Genomic DNA, 26,846 nt, shown 5'->3' with positions numbered 1-26,846 from the left:
GCACCGCAAACGTGACACGCTTCCAAGTCTGCATCCCTGTTGCGATACAACATGTGTCATTTCGAGATGCATGTATTTTCTCTACTTCCAACCCCAACGGGCAGACAATTTTCTTGGTGTGGTACGTGTTTTTGCCCTCTTAAAGTAAGTCCCTCAAGAATCGTAATAGCTCATTGAAGCCCTTATCAGACCAATCATTGCTAGTCTTCATTTGCAGCAATATCAGCGCAACATGCAGCTTGTTGTGCTCTTTCTTATAGCCCGGGAACACTAGTAATTTATAGTCCTCTACCATGTGCTGGAACTTTTTGTGTTGCCTATCACTGGTGCAGTCTTCCTCCACATTGAGCAACATTCCGTCTAGGTCATCATCATCATTACCGACAAAAGTATCTTCGAACGCCGACATATCAATGTCTTCGTCAGATATCATATCGTTGCCTCTGTCTTCCTTTACTGTAGGCTGCTCTTCATGCACAACCTCCTCATGTTCAGCGTGCTCAGTCCAACGAATATAGCTAAGCTTGAAACCCCTGCGAAACAAGTGTGCACGTATCTACTCTATGCCTGAGAACTACTTCTCATTCTTGCAATCAAAGCACGAACATCATATATAGTGATCATCATGCTTGTTTTTTGGCTTCCTGTACGTCGCGACAGCCCTAAAAAAAGCATCCATGTCATGAAAGAACTCTAAGCAGTGACAGTCAAACTTGTACATCTATATCCGGTCCATCTGCTAATTTATGATTATCATACGTTTTAGCAATCATTCAAAAAACCATTGAACTGATAACCATACAATATTTCAAAATGCACATGTAATTTATTGCATTACCTTACATCTTTATTGCTCCGTGTTAGATGACCCATCACTTTCCGACACTTGGTCCGGGTCGGAGGACCCACCTTCTAAATATTGCCACGTCCGCTTGCGACTAGCGGGTGGATATACTATCCCTATAGCACAATATTCATATTCAATATGTTCATCTATTTAGATGTGATTTTAATCTTTGTTACTAATTCACTACTAGAAAATTAAAACTAGGTTTTAATTTATTTAAAGGTGATTTTAATTTATTTTCCTTAAATCACTACTAGAAAATTAGAGATCTAGATAACCATGGCATAATCACATACTTTCAAATCTAGAACAATCGAGCAAATAAATCTAGACACAAATGAAAAGTAGACAATCTCTATATGCCCTGTAATAAGAAAATTGTAATTCTTACTCAATTAGAGCTCTAGGACCTCTCAAAATTATCACTATGGAGCAATCGCATATTTTTCAAACCTAGAGTAATCTAGCAAGTAAATCTAAGCAAAAATGAAATGTATATCATCTCACTAACCTTGGAGAACCTTGGTTATGTAGATTCCTCTAAATTTGAAGTCTCTAAGCGTAAGGTTGGGCATAAATGACGGGAGCCGAGCATGCAGAATAGAGCTTCTCTCTATCCTATTCACGCTTGGGGGAGGAGAAGACTTCTTTTATATACTGTACATTTATTAGTGTCGATCTGTAATACGAACCAGCACTAATACTCAATATCAATGTCGGCTCATTGTATCAGTGATAGTTTGTTCCAAGAGTTGGTACTAATATTGAGTATCAATATCGGTTCAACCTGGTTCAATTGTTGACTGAGCGCGGAATTTATGAACCACACTAATACTTCATCAATACCAATTCTATCCTAGCCGATACTAATAATCTGGCTTGAATGACTGTTTCAGTGCACGGCCAAGTATTCGATGGTTTGCTGGGAGAAGTTCGCGCGATGCTTCGAGTTGGAGCTGAAGGAAGTGAAGCTGAGCAACGGCTACTACGTCATGGACCCGAAGAACGTCGTGGACCTGGTCGACGAGAACACCATCTACGTCGCGGACACCCTCGGCTCCACGCTGAACGACGAGTTCGAGGATCTGAAGCTGCTCAACGACCTGCTCACCGAGAAGAATGCCCGGACAGGCTGGAACACGCCGATCCACGTCAACGCGGTGAGCAGTGGATTTATCGCACCGTTCCTGTACCCGGAGCGGGAGTGGAACTTCCAGTGGCCGCTGGTGAAGAGCATCAATGTCGGCGGGCACAAGTACGGCCTCGTCTACGCTGGCATCAGGTGGTGCATCTGGAGAACCAAGGAGGATCTGCCGGAGGAGCTCATCTTCCACATCAACTACCTTGGCGCTTACCAGCCCGCATTCACCCTCAACTTCTCCAAAGGTTTTAGCCAAGTCGTTGCACATTACAACCAGCCGAAACGTTTTTGCTTTGAGGGTTACAAGAACATCATGGAGAACTGCCAGGAGAACGCGATGGTGCTGAAGCAGGGTCAGGAGAAGAGTAGTGGGAGGTTTAACATCGTGTCCAAGGACAACGACGTGACGCTTGTGGACTTCTCCCTCAAGGACAGTAGATGGCACAACGAGTTCAAGATCTCCAACTTCCCGCGCCGATTGGGCTGGAACATGCACACAGCCTCGACGTGTTCTACAACACAGCGTACCAGGACGCCGAGATGTCTGGGTTCTGCCGCGCCGACCTGCTACAGAATGTTCGGCAGTTCTGGGTTCCGTTACAGTGCTACATGGCCCTTATGGACCTTCAGGAGAGAAACAAGAGGCTTTTCTACAAGCTCCTGATCGACAATATTGAGGAATTGCTTCCTATTGTGTACATACCAACAGTGGGGGAAGCTTGCCAGAAGTACGGGTCTATCTTCAGACGACAGCAGGGTTTATATGTCAGCCTCAAAGAGAAGGGGAGGATACTAGAGGTACTGAGGAATTGGCCAGAGAAGAGTATTCAGGTTATTGTGGTTACCGATGGTGAGCGCATTTTAGGCCAGGGAGATCTCGGCTGTCAGGGCATGGAAATTTATAGGACCGAAAGTGACAATTAAAGAGGGTGAATAGATATCTTACTAATTTTTTGGATGATTTTTTTCTAATCTTTCACCTAACGCGCCTTAAAACAACATGTGGAAGAAAAAACTCAAGCGAAACAAGTTGCACCAAAAGATCATCTAAGAAAGCACGACTCTAATGGATGAATTGGATACTAGGTTCCATTGAAAACCAATCCATTCCTTATCGCACACAAAAACTTTCAATTTGCGAAAGAAACATTTAAATCCAAGGAGATAGTCACCGGGTGAAGAAGCTCTTCAAGTTGATGATTTAGAGGCAAGGGAATTTAAGATCAATTTTGAATGTGACATGGTTAAAAAAATTCAGCTCTCAAAAATGGAAATCGCAATGAAAACTAAAAAACTCACAACAAAACAAGGGAGCCAATAGAGAGAAACTAGAAGAAGATGAACACAAGCATAAGAGACAACATGACCTTCATTAGCTGCAAAGGTCAGTACTATTTTCGGTAGATTACAAAGTATTGTGCATACAAAAAGCTCTCATCTAATACATAAGGATAAGCACTCCTCAATCTCTCCTAAAATCCTACTACATAACTCTCAAATGGCTGGCTCAAAGGGCTCAACTTGCCCTCCCCTCTATTTATAGCCAAGGTTCTTTAACCCCTAAGTTTCCTAGGTTGTTTCCAAAATAGCACTCTCTTCTAATATACTTATACCTACCACTGAGGGTATTTTCAACCATCTTCTTCTTCGTCCATCGGACGGTCGTGACACCTTCATGACTTAGTTTCATCTCGATACAAGGTTCATGATGATTCCACGTATACTCCTCCCTACAGTTTTGAGGCAAAACTGTGAAACCGTCTTTCACGCTTCTCAAAGCATAACTTACCACCACTTGCTTACACCTTAAGCAAGGCTCGTGATGTCAACACATGTACTCTGTCTTGCGATCTTGACTGCCGGTAAGTCTCTTCTGTCCCTGATCCTTCGGGCCGCCATGTCACTTCCAGCGGCATCTCATTCACTTGACTTTGTTAACATGCCATCTTCATCCGTCTTCTCACGCTTTGCTTGATCTTCACGTGTACAGTTAGGATCACCTTAGATTCCACCGACCCCTTTAATCGTCCAGCACCACGCACCCTGCTTAGCCCCCATCATCCTGCCGTTGACTGCCAAATTACATCCATTACCTACACATCATAAGACAAGCAAACACGTATCTTCAACTCCATTATAGATTAGTCAAAATCAAAATCCTCAGTTGAAAGCACATCAAAAAAAATTATGAACACTGGATGATCCAATTTGTATTGCCATCTGATCACCGGACCATCCGACGTGTGCGATACTTCCTTCACTGACACACTCCTGGAAAATCCTCCGGTGTGCACACCTTCAATCGCCAGACCATTTGGTGTGTACATCCTCACCAAATAAGCTTTGCATCCTCTCTAGAAAAAATAGTACAGCTTGCACATCCTCCATCGCCAGACCATCTGGCGTATAGAATAACACCAGACACACTTTACAATCTCTCTAGAAAAATTAGTCCGATGTGCTGTGCTGCTCATTGCTGGACCATCCGGTATTTCAATGGATTTTCTCTACTGGGTCAAAAACTCTCCGGCGTGAAATCTTCCTGAGCATTGGACTATCCAGCGTGTTCATTTCATTGGACGTTGGACCATTCGATGAGGGAAATTTTCTTAGACTTAGAGACAAAAATATCAACTCTATTTTATCTGCACCTTTAGTTAGTCATAATCATAATTGCAATACATAGATATGCTCATGCAATCCTAAAAATCATCAAACCAAATCAACAATCTTGTCAATCACTCATCACATATAAACCAAGGCACATTTCAACTTTATTGCTCAATCTCCCCCTTGAGTGCATTGACAACTCTCAAAGCACAAATAATTTTGGTTTGAAGAAACTCAACAAGAGAAGCTCATCCAAAGACCAAAAACTAAAGGAAAGAGCAAAAAGGATCACTTGACATAAGAAAGATCGCAAAAGCCCGAAGAGAAGCAAAGGCAAGCAAAAAAAAGCAAAGGCTCAAATGCACAAGAACAAATGCCCCCCTTGATGCGGGCACAATTTCTCTTTTCATTATGCAAAATTATTCTTTGTGGCTTGGTGCATATTTTCTCCCCAAAAACTTAGTACAAATTTTTTCCCCCTTTGGCAATGCAAACATCAAGGACAAAAATATCATGTAATGCATGAATATGTAAACCTAATGAGCTTTCACAAGTATACCACAAAGCATTTGCAAAAGCTAAAAACATTAAAGGGTTATAGAGAGTAGAATGAGGAGCTCACAATTGCACAAAAGCTAAAAAAAATATAGTGTCATAAGAGCATGAAGCTATACAAGCTAATCCTCAAGAATTATTGGCGGATTTAAGTTCACATAGCTGAATCATATTAAAAGTGATCACCACATAAGCATCCACTTGTGCCGAGGCAATACAAGCATTAAGAACTAGCAAACTGCAATCGCGAACTAGGCAAACAATTATTCATGATAGTAGGCTTTGCAAACGCTCACATATGAAACCAAGACTTAGTTATATCAAGTGATTAAAAATGGAACATTTAGGCACATTTCTTTGTAATTTATTTTATCCTCAAGTTGTCTCTTACCCAAGGGAAGTGTCGCATGACTAGGTACGACAAACACCTGGAGACTTCAAAACAACTGTATAGGATCACATCTTAGCACAAGAAACTTAATTATTCAAGATTATTGAATTGGCACAATATATCAAGTAGTGTCTTTACGATGCTAGGAACACATATTTCCTCAAAGTTCTATCATGAGCTAAACATTTGACAAAGATAGAAAATATAGTGCAATATTCCCCAATCCACTGTCTTAAACCAAGAAGCTTAGAGCGAGATATTCTACAAACTAGCCTTAACACAAGTATTGACCAAGACAAAGAAATTACGATTATGGTGATAAAAAATGTAGCATTTAATAGTCTACATGATTTATAAAATTGCAAAATATCATTTTTAGGAAAACTAGCTTGCTTGAAATGTTTCGTATCAAAGCATCAAGAGGAGCCTAAGTTTAAAATATTGCTCCGCACAACTACTTAACTTAGTTCGAATTCAAGACTAGTACTGAAAATGCTAAAGATAAACAAGTTAAAGCTCAACTACTATGATTATCTCACATGATGCTATGCAATACAAATATAATAGAGTATGTACAACTGTAACTCCCCCTCACACAATACTATAGGGATGACACACTCCAAGCTCTCCCTTTAGAAAAGAAAACCTTGTTGCATCTAGAGGCTTGGTAAAGATATCGATAAACTGGTGTTGGGTATCTATGTATCTCAAGTCAATATCTCCCTTCTTATTGTGGTATCGCAAAAAGTGGAATCTCACATCTATGTGTTTGGTTCTAGAGTTTTAGACTGGGTTATTAGCTAATCTTATGGCACTGATGTTGTGACACAAAAGTGGCATACTCTTGAAGTCGAACCCAAAATCTCTCACTGTAGCAACCATCCACAAAATTTGAGAACAATAGCTAGTGTCAGTAACATATTTAGCTTCAGCAGTAGACTGCGCAATACTAGACTGCTTGCAAGAAAACCAATAAACAAGAGAGGTACCCAAGAAATGACAAGTACCAGAGGTATTCTTCCTATCAATTCTACAACCAGCAAAGTCGGCATCAACCTCGAAGGGAAAGCGAAGAAGATGCAGAAAACTAAAGACCATACTCAAGGCTATGTTTGAGATACCTCAAGATGTGCTTCTCCGCTTGGCGGTGAGAGGTCCTTGGTGATGCTTGGAAGCGAGCACACAAATAAACGGCGAAGTGGATGTAGGGTCTTGTCACCGTCAGGTATAGGAGGGAGTCAATCATGCTCATGTACTCCTGGTGGTCTTCTGCCTCACCATCTTCATCCGGATCAAGCGTGGTTCAGGTAGTCATCGGTGTCATCAAAGGCTTCACATCACTCATGTCAAACTTCCTCAGCAGATCCTTGGTGTACTTCATCTGGTGGATGCATGTATTGCTTGATTTGAAGCCCAAGGAAGAAGTTGAGTTCGCTCATCATTGACATATCAAATTCCCTGCTCATAGTTTCTGCAAACTTGACCATAAGAGCATGAAAGGAGCCACCAAAATGATATCATCCACATAAATCTAAACAAGTAGGAAATCATTGCTGTGCCTAAAGGTGAATAATGTTTTATTGACCATCCCCATTACATACCCATGCTCTAACAAGAAGGACTTAAGCCTATCATACCAATCCCTAGGTGCCTGCTTAAGCCCATACAAAGCCTTCTAAAGCTTATATAATGTATATGGGTATTTGGGGTGCTCAAAACTAGGGGTTGCTTGACATAGACCTCTTCTTCTATAAAACCATTTAGGAAAGTATTTTTGACATCCATTTGATACAACTTGAAACTCTAAGATGCCAAAAATGCAAGGAAGATCCTAATGGCTTCTAATCTAGCTACTGGTGCAAATGTCTCTCCAAAGTCTATCTCCTCTATTTGAGTGAAACCTTGGGTTACAAGTATAGCTTTGTTTCTAATTACAGACCCATCCTCTCCCTGTTTGTTTTTAAAGACCCATTTTGTGCCTATGGTATGAATATTTGGAGGTGGATGTACAAGAACCCAAACATGGTATCTCTCAAAGTTTTCTAGTTCTTCTTGCATGGAATTGACCCAATTTGAATTAGAAAGAGTGTGTCCAACACCATGGGGCTCAAAAGAAGCAACAAATGCAGTCAGTGAAATAAGCATATTGAGCAGATTTGGACCTTGTTACCCTTTCGCCAAGGTCGTCGATCATCAGTTGTGGGGGATGTTTTTGCTGAATGTGTTGAGGAGTCTTGCATTGTGACATGATCTCCCCTCAAACATTGCTAGTGCAGGATCGAAAGCAACTGAAGTGGAAGTAGAGGCTGCAGGATCCCCTGCCGATGTTGAAGACGCATGGGCCAACTCAGGAGCAGGTGTGATAGCAAGAAGTAGTCGATCATCCTCATCATCACTAAGAGCTGGAAGGTCACCATCTACAAATATGATTTCATTCATCTCTTGATCACCTGCACACTCAAGAACAGGGCTAGTAGAAGGAGTTGATTCATCAAATATCACATCATAGAACTCCATGATGGTTTTAGTGTCAAGATTATAAACCCTGTAAGAATGACCATGAAGAGAATGCCCTAAGAAAAATTCATCGGAAGAACATGACTCGAACTTGTCAATATTCTATGCTTTAGGATGAAGCAACGACAACCAAATATTCTCAAGTGAGAAACCTTCGGCTTTCTTCTAAAGCGTAACTCATAAGAAGTCACATTCAAAATCGAGCGTAAGAAAATCCAATAGGAGATATAGCAAGTTGTGCTAATAGCCTCTGCCTAAAACTTTCTAGGAGTTCTATGCTCATCAAGCATCATCCTAGACATCTCAATCAAAGGTCAATTCTTCCTTTCAACCACACCATTCTATTGAGGAACGCATGGGGTAAAAAATTGATGCTCAATTCCATATTCAAGATAGAAAGCATCAAAGAGATAGTTCTTGAACTCAGTGCCATTATCATTGCGAATTGCTTTCAATGCATCAGAGAGTTCCTTGAATAATCTCAAAGCTAAGCTCTGAAAGTTTGAGAACACTTCATCCTTTCTCACAAGAAAGAATACCCAGGAGTAGTGACAGTAGTCATCAACGATGACAAGTACATACCACTTCCCACCCGTCGAACGAACTCGAAAAGGACCAACAATGCCCATATGGAGAAGTTCTCCTGGTCATTCAGTCATCATCAGATTGACTGGTAGGTGAGAGGCGACAACCATATTTCCATACTAACAAGGAGCACAAATAAGGTTCTTCTCAAACTTGAGCTTGGGCAATCCTCAGATCAAGATTATGACACTCAAATGAGAAAGTAAATCAAAGCTCATGTGCCCTAGCCTCCTATACCACATCCAAAGCTCAGAAGAAGGTTGTGTAATTAAACACCAAGGAAGAACTATGAAACTCAAAAAAAAAAATCAGCTCCAAAGATTCTCCCAACTTGAGAAATCCGACAAACCAAAGCGCCTGAGAAATCAAGAACTCGAGAAGCATCATGTTTGAAATGCACTTCCAAGTTCTCATCCAACAATTGAGATGCATAAAGCAAATTATATCCTAGATGCTCTACCAAAGCCACATGTATGAGAGCTCTCAATCACTTTTACAATACCTTTAACCTTCACTTTACCTTTTCTGTCATCCCCGAAAGTGATGTACTCATGTCGCTTCGTCAGGGTGAGGCTGGAGAACCATGATGCATCTCTGGTCATATGGCACAAACAACCGGAGTCGATGAGCCACTTGTTTTCCAGGCCTCCACCTGCCACCTACATCATTGAAGAAGAGCTCGAGTACTCAGTGCTGGGGTGTTGGGGGAAAATAGACCAGCCTAAGGATAATGGTTGACGATCGCTATCAAAGGTCCCTCCAGAGCCTTTGGCCTCTAGACTCAGCAGAAGGCCTTATCACTAGAGGCTGCGAACCCCTTCGGGCCACCTCTCCGGCATGTATGTGGCATTCTGAAGACTCGAAGCTATAGCAAGTCCCTCCAGAGCCTTCGGCCTCTGGACTTAGTAGGAGGCCTTATCCCCGGAGGTTGTGGACCCCTTCGGGCCACCCCTCCGGTACCCATGCGACCTTCCAAAGCCTAAAGAAGCAACCGGCCTCCGGAGATAATATCAGGAAAGAAAGGACACCCCTGCAGCCGACCTGACGCGAGATGACATGCAATTAATACCGATGCAAGTGGTGCTTACCCTGACACCCCAGCACGATGCAAGTCGTCCTGACATCCCCGGCAGGGCGACGCCAGGCTGCAATTGGCAACCAGCTCACCCCTTAGGGGCAGGCACCACAATAGTTACCACAGTAGATATTTATCTTCTTTGTAGGGTAAAAGGTAGTTATCCAGGATAAGGTCCAGTCATTCGGCCAGGCCCTAGATATTTGTACCTCATAATAACTTGTACACTAAGCTACGTACTATCTTATAAATAGGGGGTCGTGGTCACCCGGAAGGAGGAGGTAAGAAGGAGCCCCTCAACACAGCATGGAGGAGCATAATCACAAAGTCTTCATGTGATACTCCTCCTAGCCCAGTCCATATTTTTACTATCAATACATTCGTGATGTTCCTTCCTCTCAAACTTCGTCTCCAAGCTTGAGTCTCCTCCTTAGAAGAAACTCTCACCGTACTTGCTGGGACAAGACAAACTCTTATTCCAATAGTGGTGCCGTCCGTGGGGACCCAAACACAGAAGTGCCAAAAAGAGGTAGGAATCCACCAGAAAAAACAACAACACGCTAGCCGCCATATCCACCGTTGCAACCATGCAACCATATGCGTGGCTGTCTCAGCCGTGCACATCACGTATACCCTCCAGCCCCGCTGCTGTATGGGACGACATTTCTCCGGCCTTGACCGACTCAGAACCTTGGGTTGGTACGGAAACTCCAGACGGCACGGAGCCCTTCCAGCCTCGACATGGCGAAGACCTCGCTGCACCAGAAGAGGTCGCGGCCGAGGTTACATCCAAGCAGGCTGCCTTCCAGTGGTTCTGGGCAGTCGAGCCTCGGAATGTTCCCGCCTGGACTTGGTCCCAAGATATCTCCTTCGACAGCACCTGGGATGCCCCAGCCGAGCCAACACCTTCGGAGAATCTATCCACCAAGCATCCTCCTTGCCCCCCCCCCCGGCGAAAGAAGGTTCCTAAGAGGCACAATTCTCTGGAGTGCACAGACCCCGCCAGCACCTCCGACGCAGCCCTCGTGACACCAACCATGCGGGGGAACCCCAAGTCCACCTCGTCTAGGGAGGTGCAGTTGGAGCCACTCTGGCTCCGAAAACTGGTTCACTAGACGACCCCGACAGTCTCCCCAAAGGAACGGAGGCCCTGGGGAAACCACAGGCTCCAGGGCACACAACCCCCAGCAGCAACCTCAACGTCAACCACAAGCTCCAGTACCCTCGGAGGCATACGGGTGTATCCTGCACGGACCAGGGATCAGCCACAACACCAATGACTGTCGAACCCTCACGACCTTCCGGGAAGAATACCTCGAAAGACAAGTAGGATGCCTGGCCACAGAGGGAACCGGCAAAGGATAGCACAGGGGTCAGAAGCCTGGGGCAAACTCCCAGGTAGATCCCTGGCCCTCTGACCCCACTCTGTCGCCACCAACTCCGCTATTGATGGTGCAATATCCCAGCGATGAGGACTGAGTCGGAGAACATCATCGCCAGGCTCCGGGCGGATTACCTCCGGAGCTGGGCAATGGCTAAGGGCCGAGGGGGTCGAGGACCACCTCTCCCGACTAGCCTTCGGCTCCACCTTTGACACATGCTGTCGCCAGGCTCTGGACGGGTTACCCCCGGAGCCGGGCAACGGCTAAGGGCCGAGGGGGTTGAGGACCACCTCTCCCAGCCTAGCTGTAGGCTTCAAGGCCTTCAAGCCTCATAATAGAGGCCTTATTCTAGCAAAGGTATGCCCACTATTACCTATAGATAGTTTACCCAGCTAGTTTATCTTTCGTACAGTACGATAAAAATATGTTGGAGGCCTCCAACCTTACTGCTAGAAGTTTTTACAGCATATAGCCATTAGGTAGAAATGGTAAATCTAGATTACACCCCTGTTTAGCAGTAAGTAGTAGAACTTAAGTTACATCTTCATTTAATATGAGTTATGAATAATCGTCTAACCTAGCTATATCTTATACTGCAATTAGCTGCTTATTGCCAATAGTAGACTGCAAAACTTAACTAGTACGTAACCATGGAAAACCCACGCCTGCAGCTGCACCGCATTCCTAGGTCATCCAGAGGGCAAATTTTGCCAGGGTGTCCTGGAAGGCATTGCATAGCCTTAGCAGTGTCGAAGCCACGCCCTGGGGGATGTCCTTGGAGGTGGTGATGCGCTGCTCTGAGGAATGCTATCACAAGGAATCCTCGTTGCACGACATGCCTACACACCGCGGGCACGACAGGCCTAGGTCACCGTGGAGGCATCAAGCCTTGGTTTCCTGGACGGCGTTGCATAGCCTCGATAGTGTTTAGATGCCGGTTATCAATAAACTTCCTTGGTAATGTAGCTGTGGCGCCCCTGAAGGATTTCTTCGGGAGGCATGACATGCCCACGCACTTGTAAGCATTGCTTGCCTAAACCAAAAGTCACCTGAAAAGGTTTCCCGGAGGGTAGGCTTTGCTCTGGTAGGTAGTGGAGCCCACACACCTACAACAGCACATCATGCCTAGGTCACCTAGAGGGCAGATTATGACAGGGATTCCTGAAAGGCATTGCATAGCATCGGTAGTGTGGACGCCGCATATCAAGGAATGACCTTGATGTGAGGATGCGGTGCTTTGAGGAATGCTATCGCAAGGAATCCTCATTGCACGACATGCTTATATACCGTGAGCGCAGCATGCCTAGGTCACCGCGAGGGCATCAAGCCTATGTTTCCTGGAAGGTATTGCATAGCTTCAGTCGTATAAATGCCACGCGCTTGGGCACACCCTTGGTGAACAGTGTTGCGGTGCACCCGGGGCGTTTCCTCGGGAGTACGACAAGTCTACACACCACAAGTGTAGCATGCCTAGGTCACCCAGAAGGTAAGACTGCCTGGGTTTCCTGGAAGGTATTGCGTAGCTCCGATAGTGTGTAGAGCCTTCGGCATTAATATATGCCGAAAGGGATACAAAAACTCTGACATAAACGGAGAGTTCTCCAAAACCTCTGGCTAAAACGGAGAGTCCTACAAAACCTCCGGCAAAAACGGAGAATTTTACTGAACCTTCGAAAAAAATGGAGAGTCCTCCAAAATTTCCAACAAAAACGGAGAGTCCTCCAAAACCTCCGGCAAAATGGGACAGTCCTCCAAAATCTCAGGCATAAAAGGAGAGTCCTACAAAACCTCCAGCGAAAACGGAGTGTCCTGCAACACCTCTGGCAAAAACGGAGAAACTTACAAAACCTCCAGCAAAAACGGAGAGTCCTACAAAACCTCTGCCAAAAACGGAGAGTCCTACAAAACCTCCAGCAAAAACAGAGGAACTTACAAAACCTCCAGCAAAAACAGAGAGTCCTACCAAACCTCCGACAAAAATGGAAAGCCCTGCGAAAGCTTCGGCAAAAACGGAGAAACTTACATAGCCTCCGACAAAAATGGAGAGACTTCCAAAAAACCTCCGCGAGGCGCGGTGTCTTACAAAAACCTCCGCCAACAACGGATAGTCTTGCAAAACCTCCGCAAAAACGGAGAGACTCCCAAAACCTCCGCAAGACAGAGAGACTTCCGAAAACCCCCACAAGCGGGAATGTCTTCCAAAAACCTCCGCCGGATGGAGAGGTTCTAAACAATCTATCGGACAAAATCCCTCGGCATCTTAAAGCCAAGCGCCTCCGTACCAGAGGGGTGCAAAGCCCATTAGCCCCCGACAAGCACAGCCAACAGACCAAAGGGGTATAAATCCCCCTTCCTGCAGGAAGAGGAGCCGGGCAGCAGCTAAGGGCTGAGGGGGTCGAGGACCACCTCTCCCATCTGGCCTTCGGCTTCACCTCTGATATGCCGTAGCCAGGCTCTGGGCAGATTACCTCCGGAGCCGGGTAGCAGCTAAGGAACGATAGGGCCGAGGACCACCTCTCCCATCTGTCCTTCGGCTTCACCTCCGACACGCTGTTGCCAGGCTCTGGGCGGATTACCTCCGAAGCTGGGAAGCGGCTAAGGGCCGAGGAGGTCAAGGACCACCTCTTTCGCCTAGCCTTCGGCTTCACCTCCGACATGCCGTCGCTAGGCTCCAGGCGGATTACCTCCTGAGTCGGGTAGCGACTAAGGGCCGAGGAGGTTGAGGACCACCTCTCCCATCTGGCCTTCCGCTTCGCCTCCGACACGCCGTCACCAGGCTCTGAGCGGATTACCTTCGAAGCTGGGTAGTAGATAAGAGCCGAGGAGGTCGAGGACCACCTCTCTCATCTAGCCTTCGGCTTCACCTCAGACACGCCGTCGTCAGGCTTCGGGCGGATTACCTCAGGACCCAGGCAGCGGCTAAGGGTCGAGGAGGTCGAGTACCACCTCTCCCATCTGGACTTCAGCTTCACCTCCGACACGCCATTGCCAGGCTCCGGGCAGATTACCTTCGGAGCCGAGCAGCGGCTAAGGGCGGAGGAGGTCGAGGACCACCTCTCCCGCCTAGCCTTCGGCTTTGCCTCTAACACGCTGTCGCCAGGCTCTGGGCCGATTACCTCCGGAGCCAGGTAGCGGCTAAGGGCCGAGGGGGTTGAGGAACACCTCTCCCATTTGGCCTTTGACTTCGCATTCAACACGCTATCGCCACGCTTTAAATAGATCGCCTCCAAAGCTGGGCAGTGGCTAAGAACCCAAAGGGTCGAGGACCACCTCTGGAGCTTGTCTCCAAAGGTTCCGAATGGACTTCGTTGGGTCGGAAATCTAGAACAAATTTGGAAGAAGGCCCTACCAGCACTGAGCCCGAGGAGTACACAATAACTGAGAATGACGAGGTCACCACTGCTTCACCTAGCCCTCCTTAGTTACCCTACATATTACCACCACTAGATTCCCAAGACCACCTCTCCCACAGAAGGAACGAAACTGACAATGATCTATGCGAAGGCTTGGTACCTCGATCATCCAAAAAACTAGCCATTGTCTATGAAGGGGACGAAGAAGCATAGCTCAAAGGCACGAAGGCACACAGACATGCGGTCCCCTGCTCAAAGGATCCCCTTACACTTCGGCCCAAAAAGAGATACAATCACCCCCAGAAGGTCCAAATTATATTATTAAATAAACCTTACATCCGGAGGACGCGTACAAAAAAGCCAACTGTACAAAGGCCGCTACAGAGGAGACAAACTCCGAGAGAGCAAACAAGGGGGAGAAAGAGTACAAGGTGGCAAAAGACAACTATGGCCCGTGGCAGGGCCATAGTCGAACGGCAAAATAGGGATGTCCACGAAGCACCCTCGAAGGCCACCTTCGCCTCCTACGGATCCCAGCATGGGCTGTGCATGGAGCGGTGTATGCATCTCATCCGCGGCCTACCGGCGCGGAAGCTGATGCAGTAGCCAGCCCCTGAGCTGTTGGAAGACGAAGAAGAAACCAAAGGAGCCACCGTTGGGGCGTCCTCCCGCTTCTTCCTGGCCCTCACCGCCGAAGCCCGCTCCTTTTTGTCACTCTCCCTCCGCAGGAGATCCTGGTCTATCTCCTCATCGTCATTGGAAATTTTGATGATCTCGACAGGCATGGCCTCCTAACCCGGGAGTTGGGCAGGAGCGACAGGCAGCTGTCCACCCCACAGGGACAGAAGCCGGATGGCCACCCGTTCCACCGTCGGTAGCCGAAACAGCCTAGCCCCAGTAGAAGCAGTCCAGATCATCGATGTTTCCAACAAGGATGAGGAGGAAGACGATGCCATATTCAAAGTCAAGTTGAGTGCTCGCTCGTGGGGCAGTGATCCAGCTGGATGACCCTAGCTTTATGCCCAGGCCGGGCAGTCACGTACGTCTAGGAAGAGAAGCGGAATCAACGTGGCGTCGCTCCATGGCATCCCTCATTAATCTTTGGGGGCCCGTGGGCATATCCCAGTCATTCCACCAACACATGGCAACATCCCACGGCAACGCCTCATTTTCTTGCACGAACGTCCCGTCACATTAATGACCTAGACTCCTTTCGGCGCCTGCCAGGGGTGTGGGCACAAGACCATAAATGAACCCATGCATTATCCAGTTAGAAACACACTAGTAACACATCCCATCCCACCATCCTCAAACTAGCAAACACGGGGATTCCCCGATCCCACACGTAATTGCCCACTCTGACAAATTCAAATGGCGCGAAGACCCATCACAAAAAAAAGTCCAAAGAATCTAAATCAGCCTTGGCACGGACCCCGGAGCGCATCACCTTCACCGACGCCCCTCCGGCCTTGGGTCCCGATACTGCATACTCCAACTCCAACAAGCTCCAGAACGCACCTCCTCTGCTAATACGTCTTCGGTCTTCGACTCCGACTTCGACGCCGGCTGCACCTCCGACCTTAGCATAACCCCAGGGTGTGCCGCCATCACCAATGCACCATCAGCCTTGAGCTTCACCATCAACGCCCGCAGTTCCTACCAAAAAATTCCTTAGGGACGGGAATGGCCTTCAGGCATTCTTGTTACAAACCCAGGCTAGAGTTGGTTTTCCTCTACATCCTCTCACCCCTCCAAACATCAAGGCCAGAGAATGAGGGGGTACTGTTGGGGGAAAATAGACCATCATGAGGATAATGGTTGACGATCACTACCAAAGGTTCCTCCAGAGCCTTCGGCCTCCGGACTCAGTAGAAGGCCTTATCCCTAGAGGCTGCGAACCCCTTCAGGCCACCTCTCCGACACGTACGTGGCCTTTCGAAGACTCTAAGCTACAGCAAGTCCCTCCAAAGCCTTCGGACTCAGTAGGATGCCTTATTCCTGGAGGCTATGGACCCCTTCGGGCCACCCCTCCGCTGCCCATGCGGCCGTCCGAAGCCTAAAGACGTAGCTGACCTCCAAAGATAATATCAGGGAACAAAGGACACCCTCCTGCAGCCAACCTGATGCGAGGTGATGGGCAATTAATGCCGGTGCAAGTGATGCTTACCCTGACACCCCAACATGATACAAGTCATCCTGACGCCCCCGGCAGAACGGCGCCGGGCCGCAATTGGCAACCGGCTCACCCCTCAGGGGGTAGACACCACAATAGTTACCATGATAGATATTTATCTTCTATGTAGGTTAAAAGGTAATTATCCATGTAACACCCTGATTTTCAGATTTCTCAAATTTCTAAAATTTTCGAGATTATTGAATAGCTTCACGAGTAGAATAGGTTTAAAATTTCTTGTTCATTACATGCTGAGTTTTGTTAGGAGCCAGGTAAATGCATTAGAGTTGTTTTTCTTTTCTTTCTCTTTGGTGTTTCGAGTGAAAAAGATTTTAAAAAGGTTTTTACAAAACTCAGTAGTGAATAAGTTAAGGATCTTAATGGTTAGAATTCAAAATCTTTGAATTCATCATATATTCAATTCTTGATTATACCTGATCCTTCTCCAGTTCAATTCAAATATTATCCAAATTCTTGTTCAAAGTCAATCTCTTCTCTTTCTTAAATTCTACCCAAATCCAAATTCAAATTCCTTATCTACTGCTATTCTTGTTCAACCTTATTTTTCGTCTATCTTAAATTCACTCTAGACTCAATTCAAATTCAAACCCTATTCAAATTTCTCTGCAAAAGTTTCTTTTCTAAACCCTATATATACCTAAAGTGTATTTAGGCTCAATCTTGCTCAAGTCCAAACCCTTAGCCAAGTTATCTAAAAGCCCAACACAAAGGATCCACGAAATCTGTAAATTTTCACGGAGTCCTGGACAGTCTCACCTTCTCATGAAGTTTCGGAGTACAAAAGGCTCAAATGCAAATCTCTACAATACCAAAGTTGTAGGTCTCGTCGAGAGCTTCGATTTGAATCTATGGAAGTCCCCTTTTGGATAATAGAGTTAGGGGTTATGGCCCCCAAAATTAGTGCTGCGCAGATAAGTCCGAATTCAAACAGTTTATCTTGTGCTGCATTTTTCAAAATCAAGATGGTTTTTTCAGAAATTCCAATGACTACCATAGTTGTATATCTTTTCGAGTAATACAATTTAAAATCAAGAAATGTCCAATTTGGAGTCCGGATGATGGAGATATCATCCTCGGAATAGAGAGCTACGAAAAAGGAAATCGTAACCGACTCGAACTCGAATCCGATTCGTGTTCGGTTTGAACTCCACCTCATCCAGCCACCCCTAGCCCTATAAATATGAGTTGAACGCCCTCTCTACCCCTATTCCATACCCCAAGCCCTAGGAGTCGCTGCTGCCATATCCGTGCGTCGCCGGAGCGCCGCCGTTCGCCGGAGCCACCGTCGCCGCCACCCGTGATGCGCTACGTCGTCTTCTCCACGAATCCTCATTCCTGGACCATCAAAGCAAGGTGAGTACCCATTCTTCTCCTCCCTTAATACTGTTTTAGCATCATACTAAGTCCCTAGCCAAGCTCTAGCCTCGGCCAAAGCCCGATCTACGCCCCCACGGTCGTCGCCGTCGCTGACAGCCACGCTGTCGCCAATTGACATCGATGTTCCCGACCGACCAGAGGTCAAATCTCCAAGCCCTTTCACCGTTGCATGTCCCATGATATTCCCCACACCCTCACCATTCGGTTCGGCCAGTAGAGCAGCCAAACTACCGTAATCAATGTCAACATACCCGCTGTCCGGTTTCTGGACGCGTTCTGCGCTCACACCGGATTCTGCATCCGCGTTCCCTGTCAATCTGAAAGCCGTATGGATGCACCAACCACGTCACGGCGTGTCCCATGGAGTCTTCTACGTGACCCTAGGAGCCCATCCCCGTTTGTGCAGCGACACGACCAGGACGCCATTGCCAACCACAACACGTCGCAGCCATCACCCATCTCATCTGCGTTGATCGTTCTTCATCTCAGTGGATGATCTACCAAAAACTGTGTCGTAGCATTGTGTTCCTGAGATATATGAACATCTCTGTTCAAACGGTTTCTCAAATTTAATAGCCAATCTCCTGGAACGTGAGTGTCTTCGTTCCTGCATCATGTTTGCGGTCACCACCAAACCTAGAAGCAGTCATCGTTGTTTTGCTGCTACCTCGGATGACCTCTCCCAAAACCAACCATACCGCTGAGTTAGTCTTTCCACATTCTACGCTATGCTTCCCTTGTTTCACTGAAACACCACCGAAGCCAACATCAATGTCTGTGGCCACACGCCCGATCGCCATCTTCGATGAAACCCGAACCACCACCGTTACATAGAGTTACCAGTAGTATCCTTAACTTAGAAGCACAACCTTCGGCTTTTTTGATCCATCATAGGTGGTCGATACTAGATCTCCGCGTATCACTTCTTTAGTCCAAGATGGTACTTGCATAGCATGCCAAGTAGCCGCCACATCATTCTCCTTAGCCTAGTCAGTGAAGTCTGGTCTGCCCTACACTTCTTGAATCTTGCGCAATAATGTTGTCAAGCCTGACACAGTGATTGTGCGATAAAGCCTTTCTCATAGGAAGATAGTTCTAAAAAATTAGCATTTCCTTTTCAGTCTAATCCATCTCTCGAAAGCTGTTCTCTTTTCATCTTAACTCCTATTTAGGCTATTCTTACATCTAAATGTTTCTAAAATCATCCCTATCCAACCATAGTGTATTTAAAGTGTTTTAATGATGTTTGGTATGTTGTTATTAGTGTTTTCCTTTGTGTTGTTTGTCGGTAGTTCTCACGATTAGTCGATAACGTTCCAGAGTAGTTCGAGGGACTTCAAGACCAAGATTTCGACAACACTGAGCAGCATTGGGTAAAAGGAAAGTGTCCTTGATCATCTTGAACCTATGTTTTTTTAAATGTTTTGTTTTATAAAATTGCATGCAGTGTCAATATGATGCGTAGTCACCTATGTTAGGGTTTTCCCTAGATTTTCCCTTATCATCCCTTGGAACCTAGATGGTTTATGGTTAGGTGTCTTTTATGGGTAGATTGCTTAGCCATGATTTTGGAATGTTGAGAAGTGTCATAATCTTGACTAATGAACATATGCAACAATGGTCGTTAATGTGTTAATGGTCTAGCAACATGAAACATTAGACCTTGAGCAAAGTTGTTCTGATGGTTGTCATGGTTATAATGTTGGTTGGTTTAGTGTTTGCTCAAGTAACCTAAGTAAGGACCTGTTCATGGAGCGACAACCCAAGAAGTAACGTACCAACTACGAGGCTGATATGGTAAGGCGTGATATATTAGTTAGAGTCTATCTAGTGTGTGTTGTGTTAGCACAAAAGGGGGCTTCTAGGTAGGAGTTTATCTTGCGTAAAGCCTGACGGTGAAACCTAGTGGGCAGACACATAATGGATTGGTCTCTAGTTAGTGGAAAATGTCATTCAGTGATTCTTGGCGGCACACCACTAGCGTGTGTTAAGTTTTTCGCGAACACGGCAACATGGAATTTACTGACTCGTGGGGAAAGCTGGACAACCTCTGCAGAGTGTAAAAACTGTTATAACAGCCGTGCCCGCGGTTATGGGAGACTTGGATCCTCACATGATTAACGGGTTGTGGTTATGAGTTTGGTTGTGGTTATGGTTCTGGTACAGGGAGTACTAGATGGTTGTGGTTTTGGTTGTAGTACAAGGAGTACTAGACGGTTATGGTATGCAAGGTGGGAGCCTTGTATGCTGCGTGTTGGACTGTATGGGCTACATTCACTTAATAATTGCTTAATTCTTTTGAGTCCAAATATGTTTTCATTACTCGCATTTACGGAAATATACCATGTGTTAGCCTATTCTTGATATAAACCTGCATATTATTATCTTTCCCACACTTGCTAAGCGCGTCATGTGCTCACACTTGCTATTTTTCCTATACCATACGACATGTGTGCTACTGCTCAGTGAGTGAAGATGTTGAAGACTATCAAGAAGAGGTTGTAACGTTCTAGGCGCGTGTCTTCCGGTCGGTTGCCTGCGGTGTTGTCGAGCACCAGTGCTTCTGTTCCGCTGCAGATATCTTCATAGAAGATAATATATGTCAATTGATGTAAGAGTTTGATGTTTATTCTATAAAAGTATTGCTTTTGTTACTTCACCTGTGACGTCCTTATGTGTGTTGAACATCCTGGGCACACATAAGCCGCATCTGGTTTTGGCCGTTAAAACCGGGTGTGACAATCCAGGATAAGGCCCAGTAATTCGGCTAGGCCCTAGATATTTGTACATCATGATAACGTGTACACTAAGCTACGTACTACCTTATAAATAGGGGGTCGTGGTCACCCGGAAGGAAGAGGTCAGAAGGAGCCCGCTCAACACAGCACGGAGGAGCATAATCACAAAATCTTCATGTGATACTCCCCCTAGCGCAGTCCATATTTTTACTATCAATACATTCATTGTGTTCCTTCCTCTCAAACTTCGTCTCCAAGCTTGAGTCTCCTCCTTAGAAGAAACTCTCACCGTACTTGCTAGGACAAGATGAACTCTTGTTCCAACATGGGGTAAGTAAGAAACTTCTTGAGAATCTAGCATCGAATCGCTCGAGGAGAAGGGGTGAAAATAGGTGTATGTAAATCAATCCTAGCATGCTAGGGGTGAACATCATAGTGAGGAAAACGTGGTCCGCTAAAGTGCTATGACTCAAAGCCTCTTACACATAGACCGAAACCATATGAATCATGGTATGGTCTACGCTAGACACCGCCTCTAGAAGTGAGTTGAGAAGCATTGAAAACTCATGAGCGAGAGCGAGTAAAAGGTTCATGTATAACAAAACTGGGGCGATAGATGTCCCTAGAACTCCACTCCTAATCACGCCTCTCATCTCTCCTACATCGAAAACAGAGCTAAAATAGGTGACTCTCTCTCTCTCTGGCAGTAGGCGCACACATAGCATCTCTCAGGGACTGGCCTGTTGATCACTCTAGGTTTTGTTGTAGGAGTTTTCATCTTAGGCTAAGGAGCTCTCTTGGGTTGTGTCTTTCGAAGCTCTCTCTTCTTGATTTGTGGTGTGGGATTTTTCTTTTCTAGCATAGGGGGTGTGGCATTTATAATGGATTGTTCATACTCTAGGGTGGTCGGTGTGATAAACACAGTCTTACTTGGCCCATTGTACTCTCTCAAAACTCAACACTAGAGCCAATCTTGCCTTATTCGTACAAATCTTGGTCTTGGCCAAGATCAAAACCATTTTACCTTGCCTTCTTAGCACTTCTCCATAAGAGAAAGGAGATACTCATTCTCAACCATGAGCTTCTGAATTTGCCATCTTAACCAGCTGAGTTTGTCCTTAAAGACTATGCAGGTGGAATAGTTCGGCTACACATCCTTAGAACACTTCGCACTATAGCTCTTGAATGCGCTTGCCTTTCACTTCAACATCCTTTGTGAGTAAAGGGCAATTCTTGCAAGCTCCTAAAAGAGTAGGTCTAGACTCCTCCTCAAGGAGTTTCTTCTCAGCAATCTCAAGCCGACTGATAACTTAAGCATGCAAATTATGAATCTCAGCAAGTTTAGTCATGAAAACCAAACAACTCTCACACTCCTCATCTTTTGCCCTAGACCTAAGCAAAGCAACCTCAGTCGACACAGACTCATACCTAGGCCTAAGCTCCTTCAACTCACGAATCACTTTCGTAAGTAACCTATCGTGGCTAGCAAGAGCATCATTCAAGGTATCAATCTGAGCATAAAGTTGGTCGTAGGAAGGTAATACCTCACATGGATCAAGCTCGGAGTCACTGTCGTTTTCGTTCACCATGAAGCAAAGGCTAGTAAAGTCCTTGTCCTTCTTCTTGTTCTTCACGGGCTCCTCCTCCGAGCTCTCATCCTCGCTTAAGGAAGTGTCGATGTCATTGAGAGCCACCACAAAAGCCTGTGATGCCATCTTGGCTACCTTCTTGGTCATCTTGTTGCGGTTCCTAAAAAAGGGTTTTGTGTTCTTCTTGTGCTTGCCGTGGACGTGGTTGCGGTCTTCCTTCTTTTGAGCTTGGGGTAGTCCACCTTGAAGTGAGTGGTGTCACCACACACAAAACAAGCACAAGAATCACCTCTCTCCAATCTTGTCAGTTGTTGTAGAAGCGAGTGAATTTCTTAATGATCAAGATAAGATCCTCATCATCAAGCACATTCATCTACTCCTGTGTAATAGACCAAGAAAGACAAAGCAAATCCACCAGTTGAGGGGTTAGCACAAGAACGATCAACTCTAGCCTGACTACCACTGCTAGGTCCTGAAAGCAATGCCATGTTCTGAGACAGGGGGTTTCCTAGATCTATTCTAGCTGCATTGGCTATTTCTGTGGATTTTAGCTTACTGAAGAGTTCATCACAAGCTAATGCATCATAACTGCATGACTCCTTAATGCTAGAGATTTTTACTTCCCATATTCTACTGTCAAGAGCATAGAGAAGCTTGATAGCCCTCTCGTGGATAGAATAAGAAAAAACCCCAGTTGATCTAAGGTTGCTAACAATTTCATCAAATCTTACAAATATAGCATCCAAAGACTCTCTAAGTCCTCGCATAAACATCTGATATTCTTGATTGTATGTGCTCTGACGCCTAGCCTTGATTTGGTTAGTGCCCTCATAAAAGACACTAAGAGTGGATCAAATCTCCCTAGCTATGTGAAGGTGCTAAACTATATCAAACTCATTATGACTCAGTCTGGTGAACATTATATTTCTAACCATGTTGTTGGCTTCATATTGTGCAATCTGGGCCTAAGAAGTGCGAACGATAAGAATCTCATAGTTGCAGTCTACAACCGCCCATATGGCTCTGATACCAATTGTAGCATTGAGAGTGCCGACTAGAGGAGGATGAATAGACGCTTTACCAACTTCTTGGATGACCTTTTCCTAATCTTTCACCCAACACGCCTCAAAACAACATGCGCAAGCAAAACTCAAGAGAAACGCGTTGCACCAAAAGATCCTCTAAAAAAGCATGGCTCTCATAGAAGTAATTGAATACAAAGTTCTATTGAAAATCAATCCATGTGTCATCGCACACAAAAGCTTTCAATTTGAGAAAGAAACACTTACATCCAAGGAGATAGTCACCGGGTGAAGAAGCTCTTCAAGTTGATGATTTAGAGGCAAGGGAATTTAAGACCAATTATGAATATGAATTTTATGCCTCTAGCAACAAGAAGAACCACTTTAACATGGTGAAAAATTTCAGCTCTCAAACCAAAATGGAAATCACAATGAAAACTGAAAAACTTGCAACGAAACAAGGGAGCCAATAAAGGAGAACTCGAAGGAGATGAACACAAGCATCAAAGGCAACATGAACTTCATTACTTGCAAAGGACGGCCCTATTTTTGGCAGATTATAAATTATTTTGCATACAAAAAGCTCTCAACTAATACATAGGCTAAGCACTCCTCTCTCTCCTAAAATTCTACCACATAACTCTCAAATGGCTGACTCAAAAGGCTCAACCAGCCCTCCCCCTCTATTTATAGTCTACGTTCTTTGAGCCCTAAGTTTTCTATGTTGTTTCCAAAATATTTCTCTCTTCCAATACACTCCTACCTACCACCGAGGGTATTTTCATCCATTTTTTTCTTCGTCCATCGGACGGCCATTGCGCCTTTATGACTTAGCTTTGTCTCGACGTAAGCTTCACAATGATGCCATATGCACTCCTCCTTCCCACGATTTTGAAGCCAAACCGCGAAACCGCCTTATACGCTTCTCAAAGCATGACTCACCACCACTTGCTTACACCTTAAGGAAGCCTTATGATGTCGACATGTGTACTCCGTCTTGCGATCTTAATCATCGGCAAGTCTTTGCCGCTCCCGATCCCTCGAGCCACCTTGTCACTTGCACCGGCACCCCTTTTGCTTGACTTTGTTAACATACCGTCTTCATTCGCTTTCTCATGCTTTGCTTGATCTCCACGTGTACAGTTAGGATCACCCTTTACTCTGCCAGGCCTCCTTGATCGTCCGGCACCAAGCACCCCTCTTAGCCTTGATCATCCTGCCGTCGACCACCAAGTTGCATCCATTACCTACACATCATAAGATAAGCAAACACGTATCTCTAACTTCATTATAAATTAGTCAAAATCAATATTCTCAGTTGAAAGCACATCATAAAAAAAAAATCATGAACACCGGATGATCTGGCGTGTATTGCCCTCTGATCACCGGATCATCCGGCATATGCAATACTTCCTTCACTGACACACTCCTGGAAAACCCTCAGTGTGCACATCTTCAATCGCCGGACTATCCGGTGTGTATATCCTTACCAGACAAGCTTTGCATCATTTCTGAAAAAATTAGTCCGGCATGCACATCCTTCGTTATTGGACCATCCAGCGTATAGAATAACACCAGACACGCTTTGCAACCTCTCTGAAAAAATTAGTCCAGCGTGTTGTGCTGCCCATCTGGTGTATCAATGGATTTTCTCTACTGAGTCAAAACCCTACGACGTGAAATCTTCCTGAATGCCGGACCATCCGACGTGTTCATTTCACCGGACGCCGGACCATCCGGTTAAGCAAATTTTTCTGGACTCAGAGACACAATAACTCCATTTTCTTTGCACATTTAGTTAGTTATTATCATAATTATAGTATACAAACATGCTCATACAATCACAAAATTCATTAAAATCAAATCAACAAACTTGTCAATCAATCATCACATATAAATCAAGGCGCATTTTAACTTATTTCTCATCATTCTTGTGGGGAAGCTAGCATTGTATTATGCTCTTGGAGGTGTACGACCGCTTGCTTGCCTATCACCATTGATGTGGGAATAAACAATAAAGATTTACTAAAGGATGAATTCTACTCTAATTTCTGGATGAGTTCATGGCTGCAGTTATGTAGAACTATGGACAGAAGGATCTTGTCCAGTTTGAGGACTCTGCAAACCACAAGGCATTTACACTTCTCAAGAAGTACAGGGCAAACCATCTTGTCTTTACTGATGACATTCAGGGAACGGCTACGGTTGTACTTGTAGGACCTATTGCTGCTCTGAAGTCTGTTGGTAGAACTCTTGCTAACCACACAATCTTGTTCTTTGGCGCAGGAGAGGCTAGTACAGGCATTGATGAACTAGTTTCTCTGGAGATATCATGGGGGTCGTCTCATCATACCAATTGTGTGAGACAATCAGCAATTGTTGGCATTATAAAGCTGAAGCCTTGGCCTAATTGGCATGGAAATTTGGACAGCACAAGCATGGTGGGATTTGTACTTGCTATAGCAAGTCAAATTGACCTGACGACATGGCAAGTTTCAGTGAGGACATACACCAATGCTCTGTGGCTAATGGTAATCTTAGCATGGAAGCGGATTAAGCCCAGCTGTCTGGCCTTGAGATTGGTATCTGAGCTTGGGAAGTTGCGAGGACTATAGGGACCTGGTGGACTGAAGCTCAACAACAGGAGTTCAGTCATTTTCCGTTCATGGTGTCGGCTTGAGGACAAGCTGAGTCTCACGGAGGAATGTCATGGACTGGGCCCTGGACCTGGGCTATTCGGGGCGGACTGCAAAGGAGCATGACAAGTTGGCCCACTCGGCTTGGGAGCAGCCGTATATGAGCAGGACACCGCCCAGCACAAGGGGCATAGAAGAACAGAGAACATACACCTTCTACCTCCAGCTCTGAACCTTCCTCGTGCTATTTCTCCATTCCCAGTCCTCTTCCTCCTACCCAGCCTAGACTGCTTCTCCCGCTCTATGCTTCTATTCCTTCCCCATGTTGTATCCCCATTTCTGTGATTGACTTTGGTTGGTAGTAAAAACACTCTCTAAACTTGATGTGAATTTGTGTTCTTGTGATTGATTCGGAGTTGAGCAACTGGGAACGTAATATATCCCTACATCATCAATCAACATTATTAGATGCAACAACTCCAAACTTTGTATCTTAGCACTGATCACAACCACACATATCGCATTACAAATTTATCGCGCCAAGCCCACTTATTGTCCTTTATCATCAAAACATGTGTAAGATATAATCCTCTCCTCTCTAATGCAATACATCATTGTATCTTTGGTCCTGATTTGCATGCCCAAGCTGTTTTTTTTTTCAAAGAGGAGGTCCACAATTACATAGCTGCACGAGCGTCTTCGGAGGGAGCACAGGGACTCGAACCCGGATCACTCCCCCAAAAGCTGCCTCCAAGAACCAGTTAGTTCGGCAGCCCTCTGCCCAAAGCTGTATCTCATGCAAGATACAACTTTACCCTCCCTTCAACTCCTTTC

At 45.4% G+C, this 26,846-nt stretch overlaps 1 pseudogene; it reads left to right on the top strand.

Moving 5' to 3' along the window:
* The first annotated feature begins 1,761 nt into the window (after positions 1 to 1,761).
* Positions 1,762 to 25,991, top strand: LOC133884001 (uncharacterized; annotated as a pseudogene).
* Positions 25,992 to 26,846: the final 855 nt, after the last annotated feature.

This window comes from Phragmites australis, chromosome 11, assembly GCF_958298935.1.
Source record: "Phragmites australis chromosome 11, lpPhrAust1.1, whole genome shotgun sequence".
In the NCBI taxonomy this organism is placed as follows: Eukaryota; Viridiplantae; Streptophyta; class Magnoliopsida; order Poales; family Poaceae; genus Phragmites; species Phragmites australis.
This window is presented reverse-complemented; position numbering and strand designations above follow the sequence as displayed.